Raw genomic sequence first — 12856 nt, 5'->3', positions numbered from 1 at the left:
CTCCTAACCTCTGAAAGTCAAGCCATACCATCCATGGTGGGGGAAGACATTGAGTGTGACACACATTCCTCCTAACCTCTGAAAGTCAAGCCATACCATCCATGGTGGGGGAAGACATTGAGTGTGACACACATTCCTCCTAACCTCTGAAAGTCAAGCAATGCCATCCATGGTGGGGGAAGACATTGAGTGTGACACACATTCCTCCTAACCTCTGAAAGTCAAGCCATACCATCCATGGTGGGGGAAGACATTGAGTGTGACACACATTCCTCCTAACCTCCCTCTCTTCTCTCTTTCTACCACTCTCTCCATGTCTCTATGTAAATACAGCTGAGACACTGCTATACCTTCACCCTCAGTCCCCATGGACTCACTGTTAGCTAAACCTAACGGCCTAAAAAATGTATGTGTGTGTGCGTGCGTGCGTGTGTATGTGTGTGCGTGCGTGTGTGTGTGTGTGTTTCCGTGATCCAAGGGTGACAGAGGTCACTCCAAGGACAGCTATGATGAATGCTCACCACTTGACATTTCTCTCTTCTCATTAAACTTAAACGCAGAACCTTTTCATGCCTGGAGATTCCACTACTAAGTGGTGGAATTCTACCTCCAAATGTGTGCATCTTTTCTCTCAAACCGACAAAGCTTAGAGCTAATGGTCTTGACCTACATGCAGGGGAAATATTTGGATATATGAACACATTTTGCATCATTTGTATGCTCAGTTTTATGTGTGTTTTTTTCCCCCCTGTGATCATTTATAATGAACACATAAACGGTGTAAAACTGAGGCAAAACTATCCACTTTCTCTTTAAAACCTATAAAACTAAGACCCAGTCTGTCTCAGACTAGACCAGAATCCATTCAGACTACAACAATAAACCCCCCCGAGCAGCAGCTTGGTTATCTGACCAGTTCTCCCTACACCCTCAGAAGACAATGCTGTTGGGCAACCCACATTAAAAAGTATTACAATAAGATACGAACTAAAAAAAAAAAACATACTAACAAGTAAACCCCATAAATTACCTGGGGATAGAGTTGGACCAGCCTGGTCACAGGTAAACTGTTGTACCTGGGGATAGAGTTGGACCAGCCTGGTCACAGGTAAACTGTTGTACCTGAGGACAGAGTTGGACCAGCCTGGTCACAGGTAAACTGTTGTACCTGGGGATAGAGTTGGACCAGCCTGGTCACAGGTAAACTGTTGTACCTGGGGATAGAGTTGGACCAGCCTGGTCACAGGTAAACTGTTGTACCTGGGGATAGAGTTGGACCAGCCTGGTCACAGGTAAACTGTTGTACCTGAGGACAGAGTTGGACCAGCCTGGTCACAGGTAAACTGTTGTACCTGGGGATAGAGTTGGACCAGCCTGGTCACAGGTAAACTGTTGTACCTGAGGACAGAGTTGGACCAGCCTGGTCACAGGTAAACTTTTGTACCTGGGGATGGAGTTGGACCAGCCTGGTCACAGGTAAACTGTTGTACCTGAGGACAGAGTTGGACCAGCCTGGTCACAGGTAAACTTTTGTACCTGGGGATGGAGTTGGGCCAGCCTGGTCACAGGTAAACTGTTGTACCTGGGGATAGAGTTGGACTAACACCTGAACTGAACAGGCCAGCCTGGTCACAGGTAAACTGTTGTATCTGAGGACAGAGTTGGACCAGCCTGGTCACAGGTAAACTTTTGTACCTGGGGATGGAGTTGGGCCAGCCTGGTCACAGGTAAACTGTTGTACCTGGGGATAGAGTTGGGCCAGCCTGGTCACAGGTAAACTGTTGTATCTGAGGACAGAGTTGGACCAGCCTGGTCACAGGTAAACTGTTGTACCTGGGGATGGAGTTGGGCTAGCCTGGTCACAGGTAAACTGTTGTACCTGAGGACAGAGTTGGGCCAGCCTGGTCACAGTTAAACTGTTGTATCTGGGGATAGAGTTGGACCAGCCTTGTCACAGTTAAACTGTTGTATCTGGGGATAGAGTTGGACCAGCCTGGTCACAGGTAAACTGCTGTCTGGGATTGGCACACTAAAAGGGCAAATCTGCACACCCTCCTTGCAATCTACCACAGCATGACAACAACTCAGCTGGACAACTGTGCCACAGTGGCTTCTCAACAAGACAGGTCTGTTAACAGCTACAGCTTCCCACCTGACATCAGAGCAAAAAGACAGGTATATAACCAGCTACAGCTTCCCACCTGACATCAGAGCAACAAGACAGGTCTATAACCAGCTACAGCTATCATTAACAGGGCTGCTGGTATTATGACCGGACATTGACGGAGGGATGGAAACACCGAGGGACCACTACAACACCCCCAGTGCCTGTTTTTATTGACAGAGCTGTAATTGTAGAGTTGTCTGACGGAAACGGAAAGAACATAAAAACACATAATAGCAATACTAGTGGTATTAACGTAGCTAATAGGATTCATATCTTAATAAGCACATAATAGTAGTACTAGTGGTATTAACGTAGCTAATAGGATTCATATCTTAATAAGCACATAATAGTAGTACTAGTGGTATTAACGTAGCTAATAGGATTCATATCTTAATAAGCACATAATAGTAGTACTAGTGGTATTAACGTAGCTAATAGGATTCATATCTTAATAAGCACATAATAGTAGTACTAGTGGTATTAACGTAGCTAATAGGATTCATATCTTAATAAGACCTTCCTCCATGACTTTACTTTTCTATGTCTGGTCAGTTTTTCTCTTGTCATCGCCTTCTTATGAATATTTCCCTAAACCAACCAATTAGCACTCCCTAACAAAGGGCATTGTCAGTGTCTTATGAATATTTCCCTAAACCAACCAATTAGCACTCCCTAACAAAGGGCAGTGTCAGTGTCTTATGAATATTTCCCTAAACCAACCAATTAGCACTCCCTAACAAAGGGCAGTGTCAGTGTCTTATGAATATTTCCCCAAATCAACCAATTAGCACTCCCTAACAAAGGGCAGTGTCAGTGTCTTATGAATATTTCCCCAAATCAACCAATTAGCACTCCCTAACAAAGGGCAGTGTCAGTGTCTTATGAATATTTCCCCAAATCAACCAATTAGCACTCCCTAACAAAGGGCAGTGTCAGTGTCTTATGAATATTATCTTCTTTTTTATATATAACATCAACAAGCTTCCTGGATTAGTAGAGCACCTGAGCAGCATCTAAAGCCTAGGATGGAACCGTCTGGCTCCACCATCAGCGGTAAACACGACGACTCCTCCTGAATGTAACGTGTCATCTATTGATCGCTACATACATTCAGTCGGAATCTGCCATCCTATAAGGCGTTTTGTGTGACTTCAAAAAAGGAGGGGCGTTGTACAAAACAAAATTCATCCGCGGGTTGGATCGTCTCTAAACCAATCGGTGTCAAAGTTGAAGACGTTATGGTGTAGGCCCGACTCTGGCCCATCTCATCAGTTCCTGGCACCAATCGAAACGGTCAGAACGTGTTCAGGGAGGGAGGCTAATCCAGATACGCCGGTTGGCCGGAGCATACTACTCCGCACCATTCAGAGTACATTCTCCCAGGATGTTCTTGTGAGGACTAGAGTGTGGGTCAATGCTTAAAAAGGTTCATTTGAGAAGCTCTCACACTCCCCCTACTGTATTACCTCACGCTTTATCTCCCCATTCACTGGGTAGCTAGCCAGTTAACCCTATTGACTAACTATGGACTTATCCATTCACTGGGTAGCTAGCCAGTTAACCCTATTGACTAACTATAGCCAGTAAACCCTATTGACTAACTATGGACTTATCCATTCAACTGAACCTTCTTCCAGCCAGAACAATGGCAACAATAGAGACACAACAAGATGTACAGAAAGCAAACGTTTTACTTCATGTGAATCGTAATAATGCAGTGGTGTAAAGTACTGAAGTAAAAATACTGTAAAGTACTACTTAAGTCGTGTTTTTTAGGGTATCTGTACTTTACTATTTATATTTTTGACAACTTTTGCTTTACTACATTCCTAAATTCCTAAAGAAAACTAAAACAGGGAATTTTTACTAGGATTAAATGTCAGGAATTCTGAAAAACTGAATTTAAATGTATTTGTCTAAGGTTGATGTAAACTTCCGACTTCAACTGTGTGTTGAACCATATTACGTTATACAGGTAAGTCAATAAAGGACAAATTGTTTTTTATAAAGATGACCTATCAAACATAATAAACACCAATAATCAACTACTTCATACATTTCCCCTGACATCCAAAAGTACTCGTTACATTTCGAACGCTTTGGTCCAACATACACTACCGGTCAAAGGATTTAAAACACCGACTCATTCAAGGGTTTTTCTTTATTTTAAAACTTTTCTACATTGTAGAATAATGGTGAAAACATCAAAACTATGAAATAACACATATGGAATCATGTAGTAACCCAAAAAAAAGAAGTGTTAAAACAAATCAAGATATATTTTACAGTTGAACATGAGTCACAGAAGTTCCAAAATAATAAAGACGTTTCAAATGTCATATTATATATATATACAGTGTTGTAATGATGTGCAAATGGTTAAGTACAAAAGGGAAAATAAACATAAATATGGGTTATGGCTATTGAGAAAGGCCGCCGTAGGCAGACATGGTTCTCAAGAGAAGACAGGCTATGTGCTCACTGCCCACAAAATGAGGTGGAAACTGAGCTGCACTTCCTAACCTCCTGCCCAATGTATGACCATATTAGAGAGACATATTTCCCTCAGATTACACAGATCCACAAAGAATTTGAAAACAAATCAAACATTGATAAACTCCATATCTATTAGATGAAATACCACAGTGTGCCATCACAGCAGCAAGATGTGTGGCCCGTAGCCATGAGAAAAGGGCAACCAGTGAAGAACGAACAACACTGTGAATACAACCCATATTTATGTTTATTTATTTTATTCATCTTCGCTTTGCACATCCTTACAATGATGTATATAGACAGAATATTTCTATATTATTGTGGAACTTTTGTGTTATAATTGACTGTTCATTTTTTATTGTTTATTTCACTTTATCCATTACACTTGCTTCGGCAACGTAAACACGTTTCCCAATAAATACATAATTAATAAATAAAGCTTACATTTAAATTACTACACCCCCTTGAAATTGAAATGAGAGAGGGAGAGGAGAGAAGGAGAGAGAGGAGAGAAGGAGAGTAGAAGGAGAGACCGAGAGAGGTAGAGAAGGAGAGAACGAGAGAAGAATGAGAGAAGAAGGAGAGACAGAGAGAGGGAGAGAAGGAGAGAGGGAGAGAAGGAGAGAGAGGAGAGAAGAAGAGAAGGAGAGAAGAAGGAGAGACAGAGAGAGGTAGAGAATGAGAGAAGAAGAGAATGAGAGAAGAAGGAGAGACAGAGGGAGAGAAGGAGAGAGGGAGAGAAGGAGAGAAGGAGAGAAGGAGAGACAGAGAGAGGTAGAGAAGGAGAGAAGAAGAGAATGAGAGAAGGAGAGACAGAGAGAGGGAGAGAAGGAGAGAGGGAGAGAAGGAGAGAGAGGAGATAAGAAGAGAAGGAGAGAAGAAGAAGAGACAGAGAGAGGGAGAGAAGAAGAAGGATCTAGGAAGTGACCAGCCAACCCAAGCCCAGCCCAAGCCAGTCTTAAAGACAGGAAGTAAATACTATAGGTTACATTTCTCCAGACGTATCCCTCAACTTTAGAGCAAACTGTGGCCAGATGAAGCAGTAACTGGATGAGTGCTGAGGTGTTATAGTCCTAACACTTATACACACATACTTCAGCTCTGTCACTCAAGGCTCGCGATCAAATGTCACTGGCTCAGTGTGTGACTAATTATTATACCACCTGTCATGTCCTTATGTTACCCTCACACCTCTCCCCTGCACCCCACCTCTTCAGCCCCCATCTACCCCACCCTAAAGTTCCTGCCCCCTACACCCACTCCTGCCCCCTAAACCCTACCGTCCCTGCCCCCTTACAGCCCCTCCTGGCCCCTAAACCCCCTCTCGTCCCCTACACCCCTGACCCCTACACCCACTCCTGCCCCCTACACCCCCCCTGCCCCCACTTTCCCTCATGTCCCCCCTGTCCCCCCTTGCCCCCTGTTGTAGCCTATTGGACAGCTTATAGCTCCTCCCCTCCTGCCCCCTATCGTAGCCTATTGGGCAGCTTATAGCTCCTCCCCTCTGCATGATTAATATTTCTAACCCTAACCCCTCCACCATTCACTGAGGGAGAGAGAGAAATGGAGAAATAGAGAGAGAGAGGGAAGTTTAAACTTTAGACTCACTCTCTGGCTGTTTCTCATTTGGGCTGATTGAGCGGACAAAGTCGTGTGGAGTCATGTAAACCTCTGCATCTCCCTGCTCACTGATGATCTTCAGCGTGGCGAAGTAACGGAAGATCTTGTCTGGAGTGGAGTAGGCTCTTATCCTATTCTCATACTCCATCACCTGGGGAGGGGGGGAGAGGGAGAGGGGAGAGAGAGTGAGAGAGGAGAGGGACAGGAGAGAGAGAGGGACAGGGAGAGAAAGAGAGAGAGAGTGGGAGGGGGAAAGAGGGGAGAGGGAGAGGGGAGAGAGAGGGACATGTGAGAGAAACGGAGAGAGAGAGGGACAGGAGAGAGAGAGGGACAGGAGAGATAAACAGAGAGAGAGAGGGACAGGAGAGAGAGAGGGACAGGAGAGAGAGAGGGACAGGACAGAGAGAGGGACAGGGAGAGAAAGAGAGAGAGGAGAGGGACAGGAGAGAGAGAGGGACAGGAGAGAGAGGGACAGGGAGAGAAAGAGAGAGAGGAGAGGGACAGGAGAGAGAGAGGGACAGGGAGAGAGAGAGGGACAGGGAGAGAGAGGGACAGGGAGAGAGAGGGACAGGAGAGAGAGAGGGACAGGAGAGAGAGAGGGACAGGAGAGAGAGAGGGACATAGAGAGAGGGACAGGAGAGAGAGAGGGACAGGGAGAGAAACAGAGAGAGGAGAGGGACAGGAGATAGAGAGAGACAGGAGAGAGAGAGAGAGAGAGGGGGAGGGAGAAAGAGGGGAGAGGGACAGGAGAGAGAGAGAGGGACAGGGAGAGAAAGAGAGAGAGGGGGAGGGGGAAAGAGGGGAGAGGGAGAGGGGAGAGGAACGGAGAGAGGAGAGGGACAGGAGAGAGAGAGGGACAGGAGAGAGAGAGGGACAGGAGAGAGAGAGAGAGAGAGGAGAGGGACAGGAGAGAGAGAGGGACAGGAGAGAGAGAGGAGAGGGACAGGAGAGAGAGAGGAGAGGGACAGGAGAGAGAGAGGGACAGGAGAGAGAGAGGGACAGGAGAGAGAGAGGGACAGGGAGAGAGAGGAACAGGAAAGAGAGATGGACAGGAAAGAGAGATGGACAGGGAGAGAGAGGGACAGGGGAGAGAGAGGGGCAGGAGAGAGAGAGGGACAGGGGGAGAGAGAGACAGGAGAGAGAGAGGGACAGGGAGAGAGAGGGACATGAGAGAGAGAGGGACAGGAGAGAGAGAGGGACAGGGAGAGAGAGGGACAGGAGAGAGAGAGGGACAGGAGAGAGAGAGGGACAGGAGAGAGAGAAAGGGAGAGCGAGTGAGGGACAGGGTTGAGAAAGAGAGAGAGGGGGGAGGGGGAAAGAGGGGAGAGGGAGAGAAAGAGGGAAATACGAGAGAGAGAGTGGAGAGAAGGAGAGGGGAGAGGAAGACAGGGGAAGAGAAAGGGAGGAAGAGGGTAAGAGAACATGTGTACTGTCAGAGACCATTTCCAGTCTTTAAATAGGCCTGTCATTCTATTGGGCGTTCAGGAGTACAACAGTTCATCTGTTAAGAAGCAAGGGGTTTGGATGAAGCTTGATGAGTTTGGACAGGTTGTCATCACACTCACTTGTCCCCACAGGGAGGGGGCATCGCGTCAATGTGCCATGGGACAGCTTAGCTGTCATATACACTCAGGCAGAGTGGATGAGGAAAACACATTCAGAGTAACTACGAAATGTCCCCCACACAAATACAGCTAGCTAGCTAGGGAGACTAGATGTAACGGCGTTCTTCGTTTGTTGAAAGAGAGGACCGAAATGCAGCGTGTTGGTTAATCATGTTCTTTAGTGAATGACTGACGATACATGAAATAACTAAATAAATACGAAAACAACAAACGGAACGTGAAACCTAATACAGCCTATCTGGTGAACACTACACAAAGACAGGAACAATCACCCACAAACACACAGTGAAACCCAGGCTACCTAAGTATGATTCTCAATCAGAGACAACTAATGACACCTGCCTCTGATTGAGAACCATACTAGGCCGAAAACATAGAACTGCCCCAAAACATAGAAAAACAAACATAGACTGCCCACCCAACTCACGCCCTGACCATACTAAATAAATGCAAAACAAAGGAAATAGAGGTCAGAACGTGACAGTACCCCCCCCCAAAGGTGCGGACTCCGGCCGCAAAACCTTGACCTATAGGGGAGGGTCTGGGTGGGCGTCTGTCCGCGGTGGCGGCTCTGGCGCGGGACGCGGACCCCACTTCGCCATTGTCTTAGTCCGCCTTATTGTCCGCCTCCGTGGCTTACTCACCATGCCCACCCCTCTCAATGACCCCACTGGACAGAGGGGCTGCTTGGGACAGAGGGGCAGCTCGGGACAGAGGTGAAGCAGCTGCTTGGGACAGAGGGACAGCTGCTCGGGACAGAGGGACAGCTGCTCGGGACAGAGGGACAGCTGCTCGGGACAGAGGGACAGCTGCTCGGGACAGAGGGACAGCTGCTCGGGACAGAGGGACAGCTGCTCGGGACAGAGGGGCAGCTGCTCCGGGCGGAGGGGCTCTAGCGGCCCCTGGCTGACTGGCGGCACTGGCAGCCCCTGGCTGACTGGCGGCCCCTGGCTGACTGGCGGCACTGGCGGCCCCTGGTTGACTGGCGGCACTGGCGGCCCCTGGCTGACTGGCGGCCCCTGGCTGACGGGCGGCACTGGCGGCCCCTGGTTGACTGGCGGCACTGGCGGCCCCTGGCTGACTGGCGGCACTGGCGGCCCCTGGCTGACTGGCGGCACTGGCGGCCCCTGGCTGACGGGCGGCACTGGCGGCCCCGGGCAGACGGGCGGCACTGGCGGCGCCGGGCAGACGGGCGGCACTGGCGGCGCCGGGCAGACGGGCGGCACTGGCGGCGCTGGGCAGACGGGCGGCACTGGCGGCGCTGGGCAGACGGGCGGCACTGGCGGCGCTGGGCAGACGGGCGGCACTGGCGGCGCTGGGTAGACGGGCGGCGCTGGCGCTGGGCAGACGGGCGGCGCTGGCGGCGTTGGGCAGACGGGCGGCGCTGGCGGCGTTGGGCAGACGGGCGGCGCTGGCGGCGTTGGGCAGACGGGCGGCGCTGGCGGCGTTGGGCAGACGGGCGGCGCTGGCGCTGGGCAGACGGGAAGCTCCGGCAACGCTGGGCTGAGTAGCTCTCCTAGCGCCGAACAGGCGGGAGACTCCGGCAGAGGTGCCGGACAGGCGGGAGGCTCCGGCAGAGGCGCCGGACAGGCGGGAGGCTCCGGCAGCGCTGGACAGGAGTTAGGCTCTGGTAGTGCTGGACAGGCGAGGCGCACTGTAGGCCTGATGCGTGGTGCTGGCACTGGTGGTACAGGGCCGAGGACAAGCACAGGAAGCCTTGTGCGGGGAGCTGCTACCGGAGGGCTGGGGTGTGGAGGTGGTACTGGAAAGACCGGACCGTGCAGGCGCACTGGAGCTCTTGAGCACCGAGCCTGCCCAACCTTACCTGGTTGAATGCTCACGGTCGCCCTGCCAGTGCGGCGTGGTGGAATAGCCCGCACTGGGCTATGCAGGCGAACCGGAGACACCGAGCGCAAGGCTGGTGCCATGTAAGCCGGCCCAAGGAGACGCACTGGGGACCAGCTGCGTAGAGCCGGCTTCATGGCATTAGGCTCGACGCTCAATCTAGCCCGGCCGACACGCGGAGCTGGAATATACCGCACCGGGCTATGCACCCGCACTGGAGACACCGTGCGCACCACTGCATAACACGGTGCCTGTCCGGTCTCTCTAGCCCCCCGGTAAGCACAGGGAGTCTGCCCAGGTCAGCCATAGCCATACTCCCTGTTAGCCCCCCCCCAAGAAATTTTTGGGGCTGCCTCTCGGGCTTCCTTCCGCGCCGCCGTGCCTGCTTCGCCAACTCCATTCTCTGATAACCTTCCGCGCACTGCTCCATCGAATCCCAGGCGGGCTCCGGCACTCTCCCTGGGTCGGCCGCCCACCTGTCGATCTCCTCCCAAGTAGTATACTCCATGCCATTGCTGTCCATAACGTCCTCCTTTCGCTGCTGCCTGTTAACACGCTGCTCGGTCCGAGTTGGGTGGGTGATTCTGTAACGTCGTTCTTCGTTTGTTGAAAGAGAGGACCGAAATGCAGCGTGTTGGTTAATCATGTTCTTTAATGAATGACTGACGATACATGAAATAACTAAATAAATACGAAAACAACAAACGGAACGTGAAACCTAATACAGCCTATCTGGTGAACACTACACAAAGACAGGAACAATCACCCACAAACACACAGTGAAACCCAGGCTACCTAAGTATGATTCTCAATCAGAGACAACTAATGACACCTGCCTCTGATTGAGAACCATACTAGGCCGAAAACATAGAACTGCCCCAAAACATAGAAAAACAAACATAGACTGCCCACCCAACTCACGCCCTGACCATACTAAATAAATGCAAAACAAAGGAAATAGAGGTCAGAACGTGACACTAGAGGAGAGGAACCAGCTAGCTAGGGAGACTAGAGGAGGAGGGGAACCAGCTAGCATCTAAATATCACATATGTATGAAGGTTTTAATAGTCTGAAAGCCAACTGGGGCAATAACAGACAGTTCTTTATGGCTACGTTGTAAAAAAAAAAAGATTTCACCTTTATTTAACCAGGTAGGCTAGTTGAGAACACCTTTATTTAACCAGGTAGGCCAGTTGAGAACACCTTTATTTAACCAGGTAGGCCAGTTGAGAACAAGTTCCCTTTATTTAACCAGGTAGGCTAGTTGAGAACAAGTTCCCTTTATTTAACCAGGTAGGCTAGTTGAGAACAAGTTCCCTTTATTTAACCAGGTAGGCTAGTTGAGAACAAGTTCTCATTTACAACTGCAACCTGGCCAAGATAAAGCACAGCAGGTCGACACATACAACAACAGAGTTACACATGGAATTAACAAACATACAGTCAGAAATACGGCAGAGGCGCCGGACAGGCGGGAGGCTCCGGCAGCGCTGGACAGGAGTTAGGCTCTGGTAGTGCTGGACAGGCGAGGCGCACTGTAGGCCTGATGCGTGGTGCTGGCACTGGTGGTACAGGGCCGAGGACAAGCACAGGAAGCCTTGTGCGGGGAGCTGCTACCGGAGGGCTGGGGTGTGGAGGTGGTACTGGAAAGACCGGACCGTGCAGGCGCACTGGAGCTCTTGAGCACCGAGCCTGCCCAACCTTACCTGGTTGAATGCTCACGGTCGCCCTGCCAGTGCGGCGTGGTGGAATAGCCCGCACTGGGCTATGCAGGCGAACCGGAGACACCGAGCGCAAGGCTGGTGCCATGTAAGCCGGCCCAAGGAGACGCACTGGGGACCAGCTGCGTAGAGCCGGCTTCATGGCATTAGGCTCGACGCTCAATCTAGCCCGGCCGACACGCGGAGCTGGAATATACCGCACCGGGCTATGCACCCGCACTGGAGACACCGTGCGCACCACTGCATAACACGGTGCCTGTCCGGTCTCTCTAGCCCCCCGGTAAGCACAGGGAGTCTGCCCAGGTCTCCTACCTGGCGTAGCCATACTCCCTGTTAGCCCCCCCCCAAGAAATGTTTGGGGCTGCCTCTCGGGCTTCCTTCCGCGCCGCCGTGCCTGCTTCGCCAACTCCATTCTCTGATAACCTTCCGCGCACTGCTCCATCGAATCCCAGGCGGGCTCCGGCACTCTCCCTGGGTCGGCCGCCCACCTGTCGATCTCCTCCCAAGTAGTATACTCCATGCCATTGCTGTCCATAACGTCCTCCTTTCGCTGCTGCCTGTTAACACGCTGCTCGGTCCGAGTTGGGTGGGTGATTCTGTAACGTCGTTCTTCGTTTGTTGAAAGAGAGGACCGAAATGCAGCGTGTTGGTTAATCATGTTCTTTAATGAATGACTGACGATACATGAAATAACTAAATAAATACGAAAACAACAAACGGAACGTGAAACCTAATACAGCCTATCTGGTGAACACTACACAAAGACAGGAACAATCACCCACAAACACACAGTGAAACCCAGGCTACCTAAGTATGATTCTCAATCAGAGACAACTAATGACACCTGCCTCTGATTGAGAACCATACTAGGCCGAAAACATAGAACTGCCCCAAAACATAGAAAAACAAACATAGACTGCCCACCCAACTCACGCCCTGACCATACTAAATAAATGCAAAACAAAGGAAATAGAGGTCAGAACGTGACACTAGAGGAGAGGAACCAGCTAGCTAGGGAGACTAGAGGAGGAGGGGAACCAGCTAGCATCTAAATATCACATATGTATGAAGGTTTTAATAGTCTGAAAGCCAACTGGGGCAATAACAGACAGTTCTTTATGGCTACGTTGTAAAAAAAAAAAAGATTTCACCTTTATTTAACCAGGTAGGCTAGTTGAGAACACCTTTATTTAACCAGGTAGGCCAGTTGAGAACACCTTTATTTAACCAGGTAGGCCAGTTGAGAACAAGTTCCCTTTATTTAACCAGGTAGGCTAGTTGAGAACAAGTTCCCTTTATTTAACCAGGTAGGCTAGTTGAGAACAAGTTCTCATTTACAACTGCAACCTGGCCAAGATAAAGCACAGCAGGTCGACACATA

Source organism: Oncorhynchus mykiss, chromosome 20 (genome assembly GCF_057628025.1).
Source record: "Oncorhynchus mykiss isolate SJ-2025 chromosome 20, ASM5762802v1, whole genome shotgun sequence".
Classification (NCBI taxonomy): Eukaryota; Metazoa; Chordata; class Actinopteri; order Salmoniformes; family Salmonidae; genus Oncorhynchus; species Oncorhynchus mykiss.
The sequence above is the reverse complement of the archived record's forward strand: the minus strand, read 5'-3'. Positions refer to the sequence as shown.